Here is a 17128-nt window from a genome sequence, read left to right on the forward strand (position 1 = left end):
CATCATTAAAACCCAACAAAATTAATGAGAGTAACATGATGAGATTCACATGATAATCCAAGTACTAGATACTCAAGATGTCCATAACCGAGGACACGGCTAACCATGATTAGTTTATACACTCTGCAGAGGTTTGCGCACTTTTCCCCACAAGACTCGATCTTCTCCGTTGGGATTCCCGCACTACACGGTGTTTGAGAAACGGATTACCGAGACATAGTCTTTCAGAAGCGCTAGCACCTTACGATCGGGTAGACCGTTACACCTACTTTCCCCTACATCTGCTAGTCTACCACTGTAAGAGTTCGCACAACTTAGTCAACTATGCTAGAGCCCATAGTAGCTTGTGGCTGCACACGGAAGTTTCTAGTATGAATAATCTCATGATCCCTTTGACCCTGGGTGGCGGTCCAAAAGAAAAACAGGCAATCGCTGGAATACCCAGGTGCGTCTATCCACCCAGATGTTTGTTTAAGTTGCCACCTTAGATAAACCATTAATTTAACAATCTCACATCTGTCATGGATACACTCACCCAATCCACGTCTACTAGCATAGCATGGCATAATAAGCAAACGTTGAAGTAACTCCCAAAGGTTTGATAATAACAGGTAATACCTACCTCATCTACTTCCCAAACCCAACAATTTAATTAGATCCTTATCATGCAATGTGTGAGGATTGATCTAATGCAATAAAAACTGGGTAATAGGAAGTATGATCAAAGTGTTACTTGCCTTGTTGATGATCCAAAAAACCTAGCGATTCGAAGTAGCAAGCGGCGCACTCCGGGTACTCTATCGCAAACAAACAAGCATACAATAAGTACTCAACTAATGCACAGGTAAACTCAAATAAGAGATCTAACCAGAAAGTTCAACTTATGAACTCCGGTTGGCAAAAAGAATCAAATCGAACGAAGCAACGAAAGACAAACGGCAAAAGAAACAAGCTTCGTTTACTAATCTGGATCTAGGTCAAAATTTTACAGAGGCAAAAACTGGTTTGAGTTGGTTAAACAGAAAGAGGCTTTCGAGACGAAACTCCAGGCGCTTCAATCGTCTGATTCCGATAAACAAGCGAAAAGTTATACTAGAACGAACATTGGATTAGAAATCGCGATCAGAAAAATCACGGAGTAAATCCGAGAAAAAGAAAAACGACGAAAATATTAACGAACGAACATTCGTTATCTGGATCTAAAGGATGAATGCGTTCGTTAAAACGAACGAACGAGCGAACGCTCGCTAAATAAACTAAACCGTAAAAAAACCGATCTACTAAAAAATGGAAACTAAAAAAACCATAAATAAACCAGATGGCTTTTTGAGGAAAACCGGCGGCGGCGGTAAAGTCGACTTCGTCGGCGGCAGAGGCGACGGCGGGCAGCGGGGCAGTGGCGGCGGCACGGCTTAGGGTTAGGGTTTGGGGCGGCGGCGGCTTTGGGCTGCTCGGGCCCCCGGGGTGTGCTATAAAAAGGCCTCGGCCAGGGAGTCCTGGCCGGACATGGCCCGTAGGTCCGTTCGGACTTTTAAAAAAAAATTTACGCGCAGAAAAACAAACAAAAGGAATACTAAACAGACTCCAAAAATCCAGAAATAAAATTTCCCCGGCTTCTAAAATCAAGCCGCACAGGATGGACATTTATTTGGGGCCTAAATGCAATTTTTAAAAACACGCATTTTTTCCTAAATACAAACAAAATAGCAAATAAAACCAAAATAAAATCTTATTTTATTTTATTATTAAATCCTAAATATTTCTTTATTTTTGGAAAGTCATTTTATTCCCTCTCTCATATTTTTATAACAGAAATAATTGAAGAGAAGATAAATAAAATCAAATGATCCTATTTTCAAAATTTGAGAAAACTCAAATATGAAAATAACGAAATCCCAACTCTCTCCGAGTGTCCTTGAGTTGCGTGAAATTTCTAGGATCAACCAAAATGCAATAAAATATGCTATGCAAAGATGATCTATTGTATAACATTCCAAATTGAAAATTTGGGATGTTACAAACCTACCCCCCTGTGTGGTGGCTCTTGTTCCCAGGTGGGGGTGGTCCTTCAGCAATTCTTCCTCTCGTTCCCAGGTGGCTTCATCCTCCGTGTGGTGGCTCCACTGAACTTTGCAAAACTTGATAACCTTGCTGTGGGTGACTCGGCTGGCATACTCAAGAATCTTAATTGGTTTCTCCTCGTAGGTCAAATCACTATCCAACTGAATCGCTTCCAGTGGCACTGTATCTCTCAGCGGTATATCAGCCATCTCCGCATGGCACTTCTTCAACTGTGAAGCGTGGAACACGTCGTGAACTCCTGACAATCCTTCGGGCAATTCCAACTTATAAGCTACTTCTCCCATACGCTCCAAAACCTTGTATGGTCCTACAAAACGTGGCGCTAACTTTCCCTTGACTTCACAGCGCTTAACTCCTCGAAGTGGAGATACTCGAAGATAAACTCGGTCTCCGACTTCGTAAACTGTCTCCTTGCGTTTAGAATCTGCGTAGCTCTTCTGTCTCCTTGAGCCTATCGCGAATTAATTTCACCTTCTGTTCAGACTCCTTAATCAGATCCGGTCCAAACAACTGGCGGTCTCCAACTTCATCCCAAGACAATGGGGTCCTGCACCTTCTTCCGTACAAGGCTTCGAAAGGGGCCATCTTCAAACTGGATTGATAACTGTTGTTGTAAGAGAACTCTGCGTATGGCAAATTGTCGTCCCAACTAGATCCATAATCTAGCGCACAAGCTCTCAGCATATCCTTTAAAATCTGATTGACTCTCTCGGTCTGTCCATCTGTCTGCGGATGGAAATCTATACTGAACTCTAGCCTGGTACCCAAAATTTCATGCAACTGATTCCAGAACTTTGAGGTAAATTGGGTTCCTCTATCTGATACAATGCTCATTGGAACTCCATGCAGATATACGATCCTCGTCATGTATATTTTTGCCAACTTGGCACTAGTGTAAGTAGTCTTCACTGGAATGAAATGAGATACATTTGTCAAACGATCGACTACAACCAAAATCGAGTCATAGCCTGAACGAGTTCTGGGCAATCCTGTAACAAAATCCATGCCTAACTTATCCCACTTCCATTCGGGTATCGGCAATGGCTGTATCAATCCTGCTGGCTTCTGATGCTCTGCCTTTACTCTCTGACATACATCACAAACTGTTACATACTCCGCAATATCCTTCTTCATTCCGGTCCACCAGAAAGTATCCTTCAAATCCAAATACATCTTGGTATTTCCTGGGTGAATCGAATATGGTGAATCATGGGCCTCTTGCAGAATCAACTTCCTGATCTCCGAATCATTAGGCACATAAACACGCTCTTCAAACCATAAGGTATCGTGCTCATCCTCACGAAATCCTTTAGCTTTTCCTTTGCTCATTTTCTCCTTAATAGAAGCAATCTCCTTGTCAGTCCTTTGAGCTTCTCTAACCTTATCCATCAAAGTAGACTGAATCTCCAATGCTGCTACATAGCCTCTCGGGACTATCTCCAAACATAGCTCACGAAGATTTTTGGCTAACTCCCTTGGTAAATCTCCCGTCATTAGGGTGTTGACATGACTTTTACGGCTCAGCGCATCGGCTACTACGTTAGCCTTTCCGGGATGATAATGCAATCTCATATCATAATCCTTGATGAGCTCCAACCATCTCCTTTGCCTGAGATTCAACTCCTTCTGCGTGAAAATATACTTCAAACTCTTGTGATCCGTGTACACCTCACAATGATTTCCAATGAGAAAGTGTCTCCAAGTCTTCAATGCATGCACTATGGCTGCTAACTCCAAATCATGCGTGGCATAATTCAACTCATGAGGCTTAAGCTGTCGTGAGGCATATGAAACAACTCTTCCTTCCTACATAAGCACTACTCCAAGTCCTCGACGTGAAGCGTCGCAATACACCTCATAATCCTTGGTCTGACCTGGCAAAATCAACACTGGTGATGTAACCAAACGTTTCTTCAACTCCTGGAAACTGGCCTCACATTCTGGTCCATATGAATTTGGTATCCTTCTTCAACAACTCCGTCATAATCTTCGCAATCTTCGAGAAATTTTCAATGAATCTCTGGTAGTATCCTGCAAGTCGAAGAAAACTCCGGATATCTCCAACTGTGGTTAGCGCTTCCCACTTTGTCACAGTGTCAACCTTGGTGGGATCTACTGCTATACCTTCTCCGGATATAACGTGTCCGAGAAATCCAACTTCCTTCAACCAAAATTCACATTTGCTAAACTTGGCATATAACCGATGTTCTCTGAGTTTAACAAGTACCAAACACAAATGCTCCTTATGCTCCTCTTCATTTTTCTAGTAAACCAGGATATCATCAATGAACACTACGACAAACTTATCCAAAAACTCCATAAATACTTTGTTCATCATGTTCATAAAATATGCAGGTGCATTAGTCAGACCAAATGACATAACGGTATACTCGTACAACCCATACCTGGTGGTAAAAGATGTCTTAGGTATATCCTGTTCTCGAATCTTCAACTAATGGTATCCTGATCGCAGATCGATCTTGGAAAATACCTTAGCTCCTTGCAATCGGTCAAACAGATCATTGATCATCGGTAGTGGGTACTTGTTCTTGATGGTTACTTCATTCAATCCTCGATAATCAACAACCATCCTTAACGATCGATCCTTCTTCTCCACTAGAAGTACTGGCGATCCCCAAGGTGAAGAACTTGGGCGGATATATCCTTTATCCAGTAACTCCTTAATCTGCTTCTTAATATCTTCCAAATCCTTTGCGGGCATCCTATATGGTCTCTTAGATATTGGCCCTGTGCCTGGCAAAAGCTCAATCAAAAACTCAATATATCTATCCGGTGGCATGCCTGGCAACTCCTCTGGAAATACATCAGGGAAATCCTTCACTACTGGTACTTCCTCCCGCACAACTCCTGTTAACGAATTTACTTGAGTCCTTTTAGGCACATGCCAGGATACATACTTGATCCTTCTCCCTTCTGGGGTGGTAAGCAAAATTGACTTACTGGCGCAATCGATGTTCCCTCCATACATCGATAGCCAATCCATACCCAGAATTACATCCAAACCTTGTGATTCCAAAATGATTAAATCCGCGGGAAACACATGCCTACCTATACTCAATGGCACTTGAAAACATCCCTTACTAGCCATATACTCCGCTCCTGGTGAGCTTACTAACATAGGTGTTCTAAGAACTTTGGTGGGCAGGTTATACTTATCCGCAAATCCCCTTGATATGTATGAATGCGATGCACCAGTATCGAAAAGAACGAGTGCAGTAAATGACTTAACCAAAAACTTACCGATTACTGCATCCGGCTGCTCTTCAACCTCCTCCACGTTAACGTGGTTCACCTGTCCCCTATTGAAAGGGTTCGGCTTCTTCCCAGAGCTTCCATTGCCATTTCCTTTCTGATATTCAGGACATTCATTGGCATAATGTCCGGTCTTCTGGCACTTAAAGCAAGTGACTTGGCTCAGGTCTCTTTTGGCTGGGGTTGATGGGTTGGTACGGTTCTGGCCATTGCTTCCTCCATCCCCATTACCATTCTTGGTGCCATTATGATTGTGCGAGCTACCTCCTCCATGGGTATGCTGAAAATGTCCTCCCGGTCTAGGGGTAAAATGTGGCTTCTGCTGAGCTCCTGAATTCTACTTCCCTTGTCCATACTTCCTCTTGCGATTCTCAATCTGCTGCTGCTTCCCTTCAATCATAAGAGCACGATCTACCAACTCCTGGTAGTTGTTGAAGGTTGCTACCATGAACTGCATGCTCAACTCATCATTTAGTCCTTCTAGAAAATTCTCCTGCTTAGCTGCATCCGTAGCAACGTCATCTGGGGCATAGTGTGCTAGCTTACTAAAGTCCTCCACATACTGGCCAACTGTCCGTCCTCCTTGGCGCAAGTTGCAAAACTCACGCTTCTTCATGGCCATAGCTCCTGCTGAAACATGGGTAGTACGGAAACCCTGCTGGAACTGGTCCCATGTGACAATGTCGATAGGGAAAGTGGTGGTGAAATTCTCCCACCATGATGCTGCGGGTCCGTCAAGCTGATGTGCGGCAAACTTCACCTTTTCAGCATCCGTGCATCCTGCCGTGGTCAATTCCCTTGCTGTCTTGCGGAGCCAATCATCTGCTACTATAGGCTCGGTGCTACTGGAAAACACCGGCGGGTTCAGCCTAAGAAAACGGGCTAAGTGATCAACAGGTGGTGGTGGTGGTGGGTTGTTGTTGTTGTTCCCCTGATTCTGATTCTGGACTAGCAACTGCATCAACGTGTTCTGCTGGTGGATCAACTGAGTGAACTCCAGTGGGAACGTAAATCCGGGGTCACGTCTCGGAGGCATCTGAGGGTTTAGAAAAGATGAGATTTAAGAATAGAGAGGGGTCTACAGAGAAAACACTACCCATATGCACATGAGGCAAAAGCAAACAATTCACTTCATTCAATCAAACAAGGGCATACAATCGATCTAACTATCGCAAAAGTGTTAGGACTACTATATTTACATGGTGGACTACTACAACTGTTGTGGTGGTCTACTAGAAATATTCTTCGGTTGCAGACTCCATGATATCTGCTCCTTCTTCATCAACATAGTCATCATCGCTATCATCTGGATCCGAGTCGGTGTTGTCGATGATGATGTAGTCTTCCGGGCGAATCTCCTTGGGTTCTTCGTCTTCTTCTACTGGTGTAGGGCCTCCCATAAATATTCCGATCTTCTTGATCAGATCGTCATTCTTCTCCATTAATACTTCGATTTCCTCTTCATAATCTTCACGTGTAGCCTTGAGTTCTTCCTCCAGTTCCTTGATTCTTGTCCTAGCCTTCTTCAGATCTATCATGTCGGCGCACATCTGGTTCTCCTGACGTCGAATGTGCTGGTTTAACTCCTGGACAAAAGCTGCAATTGATCGATCCTTCCTAGTGCTAATCATCTCCCAGTGCTCATCTCGGCACCCACAAATTTGGTAGATAGTATCCTTGAGATCATTGCGGTAAACTTCTCCAATGCGTCCCATGGCTATGTGAGCTGCCATGCTTTTTCCTAGACTCCAGGTTGGTGCATCAAGGAAAATTCTATGGGCTCAGTGACTGGCATGAACGTCCTTCCTGGAACTTGAACTTGAATCATCTAGCGCCCCTCTTTAGGTAAAGTGGCGTTGTAGGTCCCGGTAAAGCTTGGTACTCCTATGTTCAGATATCTAGTGACTTCCTTCAAGTGACGTCCAAAGGAGGTATCTTCATCCGGTTGCGTGAACTTGTTCCTTGCATCCGCCATCCTAAAAGAGTAGAAAAGATGAGGAGTCAGAAAGAGAAGAGTGAGTACTGATCTAGGGCTTTAGCTTAGTGGTTGTGTCCTACAGTCAGCGTGTGCTCTGATACCATCTTATAGCGACCAGACATCAAACGGTCCAATCTCTGTGCTCCAGTGTCATCCCTGGATCAGTAATGCTGACACCGCACAGTACTTGAAGGATTTATAACAGAGTAGCAATACACTTATTACATCGAGTGTCTCAAAAGAGAACTTATTACAATAAATATGGCTTAAGGCCATCTAATAACGATAACAGCGGAAGGCTTGGAAGATAAGTGAGTCCATCAACTACATCGGCATCACTGAGTATAGAACCACGACCTAAAGGCACATTACTCATCGTCTGAAATGTCTGCAACATGAACGTTGCAGCCCGAAACGGGTCAGCACATGGAATATGCTGGCAATGTAACACATAGAGAGCAATGAAGGAATAAGACTATACTACATGCATATTTGGCTGGTGGAAAGCTCTATGGTTACAGTTTTGCATAAAGCCAATTTTTCCCTACATCAAAGGAATACATTTTATTTAACTATCATGGTGGTTGTTAAACATTGAGAGTGTATACACCCTCTCAATCCCAATTAAACATCATCATTAAAACCCAACAAAATTAATTAGAGTAACATGATGAGATTCACATGATAATCCATGTACTAGTTACTCAAGATGTCCATAACCGGGTACACGGCTAACCATGATTAGTTTATACACTCTGCAGAGGTTTGCGCACTTTTCCCCACAAGACTCGATCTCCTCCGTTGGGATTCTCGCACTACATGGTGTTTGAGAAACAGATGACCGAGACATAGTCTTTCAGAAGCGCTAGCACCTTACGATCGGGTAGACCGTTACACCTACTTTCCCCTACATCTGCTAGTGTACCACTGTAAGAGTTCGCACAACTTAGTCAACTATGCTAGAGCCCATAGTAGCTTGTGGCTGCACACGGAAGTTTCTAGTATGAATAATCTCATGATCCCTTTGAGCCTGGGTGGCGGTCCAAAAGAAAAACAGGCAATCGCTAGAATACCCAGGTGCCTCAATCCATCCAGATGTGTGTTTAAGTTGCCACCTTAGATAAACCATTAATTTAACAATCGCACATCTGTCATGGATACACTCACCCAATCCACGTCTACTAGCATAGCATGGCATAATAAGCAAACGTTGAAGTAACTCCCAAAGGTTTGATAATAACAGGTAATAGGTACTACCTCATCTACTTCTCAAACCCAACAATTTAATTAGATCCTAATCATGCAATGTGTGAAAATTGATCTTATGCAATAAAAACTGGGTAATAGGAAGTATGATCAAAGTGTTACTTGCCTTGCTGATGCTCCACAAAACCTAGCGATTCGAAGTAGCATGCGACGCACTCCGGGTACTCTATCGCAAACAAACAAGCATACAATAAGTACTCAACTAATGCACAGGTAAACTCAAATAAGAGATCTAACCAGAAAGTTCAAGTTAAGAACTCTGGTTGGCAAAAAGAATCAAATCGAACGAAGCAACGAAAGACAAACGGCAAAACAAAGAAGCTTTGTTTACTAATCTGGATCTAGGTCAAAATTTTACAGAGGCAAAAACTTGTTTGAGTTGGTTAAACGGAAAGAAGGTTTCGAGACGAAACTCCAGGCGCTTGAATCGCCTGATTCCAATAAACGAGCGAAAAGTTATACTAGAACGAACATCGGATTAGAAATCACCATCAGAAAAATCGCGGAATAAATCCGAGAAAAAGAAAAACGATGAATAGATTAACGAACGAACGTTCGTTATCTGGATCTAAATGATGAACGTGTTCGTTAAAATGAACGAACGAGTGAACGCTCGCTAAATAAACTAAACCGGAAAAAACCGATCTACTAAAAAACAGAAACAAAAAAACCGAAAATAAACCGGACGGTTTTTCGAGGAAAACTGGCAGCGGCGGCGAAGTTGACCTCGTCTGCGACGGCGGCGGCGACGGCGGGCAGCGGGCGGCGGCGCGGCTTAGGGTTAGGGTTTGGGTCGGCGGCGGCTTTGGGCTGCTCGGGCCCCCGGGGCGCGCTATAAAAAGGCCTCGGCCAGGAAGTCCTGCCCGGACACGGCCCGTAGGTCGATTCAGACTTTAAAAAAAAATTACGCGCAAAAAAGCAAACAAAAGGAATACTAAACGGACTCGAAAAATCCCGAAATAAATTTTCCCCGGCTTCTAAAATCAAGCCACACAGGATGAACATTTATTTGCGACCTAAATGCAATTTTGAAAAACGTGCATTTTTTCCTAAATTCAAATAAAATAGCAAAGAAAACCAAAATAAAATCTTATTTGATTTTATTATTGAATCCTCAATATTTCTTTATTTTGGGAAAGTCATTTTATTCCCTCTCTCATATTTTTAAAATAGAAATATTTGAAGATAAAATAAATAAAATCAAATGATCCTATTTTCAAAATTTGAGAAAATTCAAATATGAAAATAACGAAATCCCTAACTCTCTCCGAGGGTCCTTGAGTTGCATGAAATTTCTAGGATCAACCAAAATGCAATAAAATATGCTATGCAAAGATGATCTATTGTATAACATTCCAAATTGAAAATTTGGGATGTTACATAGATCCCCTATACTTGTGGGTCATCAGGGCGCGCCCCCCTACTTCGTGGGCACCTCGTGTGCTCTCCGGACTCCATTTTCTTACACGATACGTATTTTGGTCGGTAAAAATTCATTATATAATCTCCCGGAGGTTTTGACCTCCGTATCACGCAAATATCTCTTGTCTTTGTTTCGAGTTGTTTTCTATCAGAGTTGTCAAGGCCAGGCATTATTTCATCTCCCTCCTCCTCCAACCATGAGGGAAACGATGCTTGGCTAATGAAGATAGAGCTGAGGAGAGAAGAACCCATGGAGATCAACAAGGAGGAAGGGATCAAGAAGGCAATGGAGGACCATGTTCCGGCAACAGAAGACATCCTTCAACTTGATCACAATCTCCTTACCCCAACTGAGATCGAAGCTTTCAAGATGATTGATTTAGCTCGTATACAAAATAAGTATCTCACACGTAAAAATATTTTGTTGAAGGAGCATATCATCGCACTCAAAGGCATTATCCGCAAGTTAGAAGACCTCCTACGCTCGATGTGCGACTATCCATCATCAACAACTCCACCTTCTTCACCAACAAAGGAGACATAGTCACATGGGTATGGGCACTCCCCTTGGCAACTGCCAAGCTTGGGGGAGTGCCCCGGTATCGTATCACCATCACTTTCTATATTTACCGTTTTTCTTAGTTCGATCCTTTTGGTAATATTTTGATCTAGTAGAATAAAAGTTCTTAGTATGATCTAGTTGTGAGTTTTGCTTTATGATCCTTCGATGTAATCGAGTCCGTGAGCTATATATAATAAAGATTAGTGTTGAGTCAAGGGCTTGACTATTTTGCCATGATCTTGAGTGAATAAACGAAAAGAGAAAGAATAAAAAGAAACAAAGAGATCATATGGATCTTATGGAGAGTAATGAGCTCACATAGAAAGAGTATGATGAATAAAAGTTGTTGAGAGTTGACAAACATAGTTTTCTTCATCGTTGCAATTAATAGGAAGTAATAAAGAAAGAGAGGTCTTCACATACAAATATATTATCTTGGACATCTTTTATGACTGTAAGCACTCAATAAAATATGACATGCTAAAGTGTTGACGTTGGACAAGGAAGACAACGTAAGGGGTTATGTTTTCTTGCATCCGAGATAAATTATATTGTCTTGGATCATCCAACATAAGTGTGCTTGCCTTTCCCCCTCATGCTAGCCAAATTCATTGCACCAAGTAGAGATACTACTTGTGCTTCCAAACACCCTTAAACCAGTTTTGCCATGAGAGTCTACCATACCTACCTATGGATTGAATAAGATCCTTCAAGTAAGTTGTCATCGGTGCAAAGTAATAAAAATTGCTCTGTAAATATGTACGACTTATTAGTGTGGGAGAAAATAAGCTTTATACGATCGTGTGATATGGAAGAAATAAAAGCGACAGACTGCATAATAAAGGTCCATATCACAAGTGGCAATATAAAGTGACGTTATTTCGCATTAAGATTTTGTGCATCCAACCATAAAAGCGCATGACAACCTCTGCTTCCCTCTGCGAAGGGCCTATCTTTTACTTTTATCCCCTACCTTGCATCAGAGTCATGGTGATCTTCACCCTTCCTTTTTGCATTTTATCTTTTGGCAAGCACAACATGTTGGAAAGATCCCGGTATATATGGCTAATTGGATGTGAGTTTTCATGAATTATTATTGTTGACATTACCCTTGAGGTAAAATGTTGGGAGGCAAAACTATAAGCCCCTATCTTTCTCTGTGTCCAATTAAAACTCCATACCCATAAGTATTGCGCGAGTGTTAGCAATTGTGAAAGACTATATGATAGTTGAGTATGTGGACTTGCTGAAAAGCTCTTATAATTGACTCTTTCATATGTTATGATAAATTGCAATTGCTCCAATGACTGAGATTATAGTTTGTTAGTTTTCAATGAAGTTTATGATTCATACTTGAAATTGTGATTGAATTGTTACTCTAGCATAAGAGATCATATGACAAGAATTATATAAGTTGCTTTTCTAAGAATGATCATGATGCCCTCATGTCCATATTTTATTTTTATCGACACCTCTATCTCTAAACATGTGGACATATTTTTCGATTTCGGCTTTCGCTTGAGGGCAAGCGAGGTCTAAGCTTGGGGGAGTTGATACGTCCATTTTGCATCATGCTTTTATATCAATATTTATTGCATTATGGGTTGTTATTACACATTATGTCACAATACTTATGCCTATTCTCTCTTATTTTACAAGGTTTACATAAAGAGGGAGAATGCTTGCAGCTGGGATTCTGGGCTGGAAAAGGAGCAAATATTAGAGACCTATTATGCACAGCTCCAAAAGTCCTGAAACTTAACGGGAGACATTTTCAGAATATATAAAAAATATTGAGCGCAAGAAGTTCACTAGGGGGGCCACACCCTACCCACGAGGGTGAGGGCGCGCCCTACCCCCTTGGGCGCGCCCCCCTACCTCGTGGGCCCCCTGGTGGCCCTCCGATGGCCATCTTCTGCTATATGGAGTCTTTCGACGAGGAAAAAAATCATAAGCCATCTTCTCGGACGAGACTCCGCCACCACGAGGCGGAACCTTGGCGGAACCAATCTAGGGCTCTAGCGGAGCTGTTCTGGCAGGGAAACTTCCCTCTGGGAGGGGGAAATCATCGCCATCGTCATCACCAACGCTCCTCTCATCGGGAGAGGGCAATCTCCGTCAACATCTTCACCAGCACCATCTGCTCTCAAAACCCTAGTTCATCTCTTTTATCCAATTCTTGTCTCTAAGCCCGGGATTGGTACCTGTGGGTTGCTAGTAGTGTTAATTACTCCTTGTAGTTGATGCTAGTTGGTTTATTTGGTGGAAGATCATATGTTCAGAGCTTATATGCATATTAATACCCCTCTGATTATGAACATGAATATGCTTTGTTAGTAGTTACGTTCGTTCCTGAGGACATGGGAGAAGTCTTGCTATTAGTAGTCATGTGAATTTGGTATTCGTTCGATATTTTGATGAGATGTATGTTGTCTCTCCTCTAGTGGTGTTATGTGAACGTCGACTACATAACACTTCACCATTATTTGGGCCTAGAGGAAGGCATTGGGAACTAATAAGTAGATGATGGGTTGCTAGAGTGACAGAAGCTTAAACCCTAGTTTATGCATTGCTTCGTAAGGGGCTGATTTGGATCCATATGTTTCATGCTATATTTAAGTATGTCAAAAATTTCATAGCAATAGTTTTCATAGTTTTTTGTCATATGATCTATTTAAGCTTAAACACTAGACATTATGAGCATAATTTTCATAGCAATATTTAAGTATGTCAAAAATTTCAGATTTGTGGAGAGTAACATCATACTTTTCAATCAAAGAAGCAACTTCATAAGCACCCTTAAAAGCAAAAAATTCTTCAATTTGTTCGATGTTGTAGTAACTATAAACACCATTTGCATAAGAAGAAGATTTCATTATCATTAAACTCACATAGGTAGGGAAGGTGTTTTTTAGGGTTCTTAGAGCAACAAGGAAGATCACAAATTTCACAAAGATTCCAAGCATAACATAGCAATCTGTTTATTTGATCCTATAAGGGTATCCCTTTTTCAGAAATACGGTGACACACAAAATGAGCATGCTCATCTAAAGATTTCCCATCAACTAGGCTAGTTGGGGTTTCAGCATGAGTGCATAAGGATTGAAGATGATCCAAGTAGAACACTTTAAGTGGATCCATATCAATAGATTTTTAGCAAGCAAAGATGCAAGAAAATAGAAGGCACATGGAAACTCAAAGAAAGATACATACGGGAAGAAGGTGGACGGAAAAAATGGGCGAATAAAACGGCAAGGGTGAAGTGGGGGAGAGGAAAATGAGAGGCAAATGGCAAATAATGTAATGCGAGGGATAAGAGTTTGTGATGCGTACTTGGTATGTCTTGACTTGGCGTAGATCTCCCCGGCAATGGTGCAAGAAATCCTTCTTGCTACCTCTTGAGCACTGCGTTGGTTTTCCCTTGAAGAGGAAAGGGTGGTGCAGTAAAGCAGTGTAAGTATTTCCCTCAGTTTTTGAGAACCAAGGTATCAATCCAGTAGGAGACCACGAGCGAGTCACCTCGTACCTACACAAACAAATAAGAACCTCGCAACCAACGCGATAAAGGGGTTGTCAATCCCTTCACGGCCACTTGCAAGAGTGAGATCTGATAGAGATGATAATAATAAGATAAGTCTATTTGGTATTTTTATGATATAGATTGAAAGTAAAATAGATTGGAAACTTGTATGATGGAAAATAGACCCGGGGGCCATATGTTTCACTAGTGGCTTCTCTCAAGATAGCATACGTATTACGGTGGGTGAACAAATTACTGTTGAGCAATTGATAGAAAAGCGAATAATTATGAGAATATCTAGGTATGATCATGTATCTAGGTATCACGTCCGTGACAGGTAGACCGACTCCTGCCTGCATCTACTACTATTACACCACACATCGACCGCTATCCAGCATGCATCTAGAGTATTAAGTTCATAAGAACAGAGTAACGCCTTAAGCAAGATGACATGATGTAGATGGATAAACTCATGCAATATGATGTAAACCCCATCTTTTTATCCTCGATGGCAACAATACAATACGTGTCGTTTCCCTTTCTGTCACTGGGATCAAGCACCGCAAGATTGACCCCAAAGTAAGCACTTCTCCCATTGCAAGGAAGATCAATCTAGTACGCCAAACCAAACTGATAATTCGAAGAGACTTCCAAAGATAAACCAATCATACATAAAAGAATTCAGAGAAGATTCAAATATTGTTCATAGATAAACTTGATCATAAACCAACAATTCATTGGATCTCGACAAACACACCGCAAAAGAAGATTACATCGAATAGATCTCCAAGAGAATTGAGGAGAACTTTGTATTGAGATCCAAAGAGAGAGAAGAAGCCATCTAGCTACTAGCTATGGAGCCAAAGGTCTGAGGTAAACTACTGACACATCATCGGATGGGCCATGGAGTTGATGTAGAGGCCCTCCGCGATCGATGCCCCCTCCAGCGGAGCTCCGGAAAAGGCCCCAAGATGGGATATCATGGGTATAGAAGGTTGCGGCGGTCACTACAAGGATACCCTGCATAAAGCAACACATATTCTACAACTTTTTAACTCTATGTTGCAAAATTCACCATAGATACGCATATAAGCATTGCACAATATGCGTCGTTCTGTTGCACCCCGTGACCCCCTATTGTAGTACAAGTAAAGCCCAGCGCACTACCCAACTACCCAGCCTCGTTTTTGTAATAGCCTGGCCCAGATTGACTTTCATGAATAACCTAGGTTGTTTTGTCCCCAGCCTCACCTATTCGCTCCCACGCCGGCCGCCGCCCCTCGCGGCTGTGACCAACCTGCATCCCGGCGCGCCGCCCCTCTTCACTCCCCTGTGGTCCTCCATCCCGGTGGCCGCCAGCACCACTCCCCTGCAACACTGCATCCTGGTGCGCCGCCCCTCGTCACCACTCCCCTATGGTCCTCTCCTCCGTCCCGGCGCGCCGTCAGCACCACTCCCCTGCGACTCTGCATCCCGGCGCGCCGCCCCTCGTCACCCCTCCCTTGCGACCATTGGTGAATCCAAGGTACGGCCATGAATCTGCTCAAGCCTGCCCACCAAGTTTGCGAAATTATTCTTTTTATAACAAGCCCATGAACGGCAGGAACAAATGTTTGAGCCCTAGGTACGCAGAGAAGGTGGCGGCCAAAGAGTTTGATTTCGTGGTTCTCCTATTGTAGTGGGTGGAAATAGGGTTTCGTGGTGCTCCTGGATGTTTGCGGAGTATATGAATATATATAGGAGGAAGAAGTAGGTCGGCGAAGCAACGAGGGGCCCATGAGGGTGGAGGGCGCGCCCAGGGGGGTAGGCGCGCCCCCTGCCTTATGGCCTCCTCGTTGATTGCTTGACGTCCACTCCAAGTCCTCTGGATCACGTTTGTTGCAAAAATCATGTTCCCGAAGGTTTCATTCCTTTGGACTCCGTTTGATATTCCCTTTCTGTGAAACACTGAAATAGGCAAAAAACGGCAATTTGGGATGGGCCTCCGGTTAATAGGTTAGTCCCAAAATAATATAAAAGTGTAAAATAAAGCCCGTTATCATCCAAAACAGACAATAAAATAGCATGGGACAATCAAAAATGATAGATACGTTGGAGACGTATCAGTGGGTTGTGCCCACCTCGGGTGCCCCCTGGACCGCCTCTTTGCTCTATAAATACCCCAATATTCCAGAAAACCCTAGGGGATTCGACGAAAATCAAGTCCAGCTGCCGCAGAGTCTAGAACCACTAGATCCAATCTATACACCATCACGGAGGTGTTCACCACTTCCATTGGTGCCTCTCCGATGATGCGTGAGTAGTTCTATTGTAGACCTTCGGGTCCGTAGTCCTTAGCTAAATGGCTTCCTCTCTCTCTCGTTTGATACTCAATACAATGGTCTCTTGGAGATCCATATGATGTAAATTTTTTGCAGTGTGTTAGTTGGGATCCGATGAACTTTGAGTTTATGATTAGATCTATCTCTTTTTATCCATGAAAGTTATTTGAGTTTCTTTGATCTCTTATATGCATGATTTATTATAGCCTCATATTTCTTCTCCAATATTTGGTTTTTTTGCCAACTTGATATATTTATCTTGCAATGGGAAGAGGTGCTTTGTAGTGGGTTCGATCTTACGGTGCTTGATTCCAGTGACAGATGGGGAACCGACACGTATGTATTGTTGCTACTAAGGATAAAACAATGGGGTCTATTTCTACATAAATAGATCTTGTCTTCATCATGTCATCATTCTTATTGCATTACTCCGTTTCTCCATGAACTTAATACACTAGATGCATGCTAGATAGCGGTCGATGTGTGGAGTAATAGTAGTAGATGCAGGCAGGAGTCGGTCTACTAATCTTAGACGTGATGCCCATATAATGATCATTGCCTGGATATCGTCATGAGTATTTGAAGTTCTATCAATTGGCCAATAGTAATTCGTTTACCCGCTGTTTTCTATTTTTCTCAAGAGAAGCCACTACTGAAACCTACGGCCCCCGGGTCTCTTTCTCATATTTATTTGCCTTTGTGAT

The sequence above is a fragment of the Triticum urartu genome, chromosome 7 (genome assembly GCF_003073215.2).
Source record: "Triticum urartu cultivar G1812 chromosome 7, Tu2.1, whole genome shotgun sequence".
Classification (NCBI taxonomy): domain Eukaryota; kingdom Viridiplantae; phylum Streptophyta; class Magnoliopsida; order Poales; family Poaceae; genus Triticum; species Triticum urartu.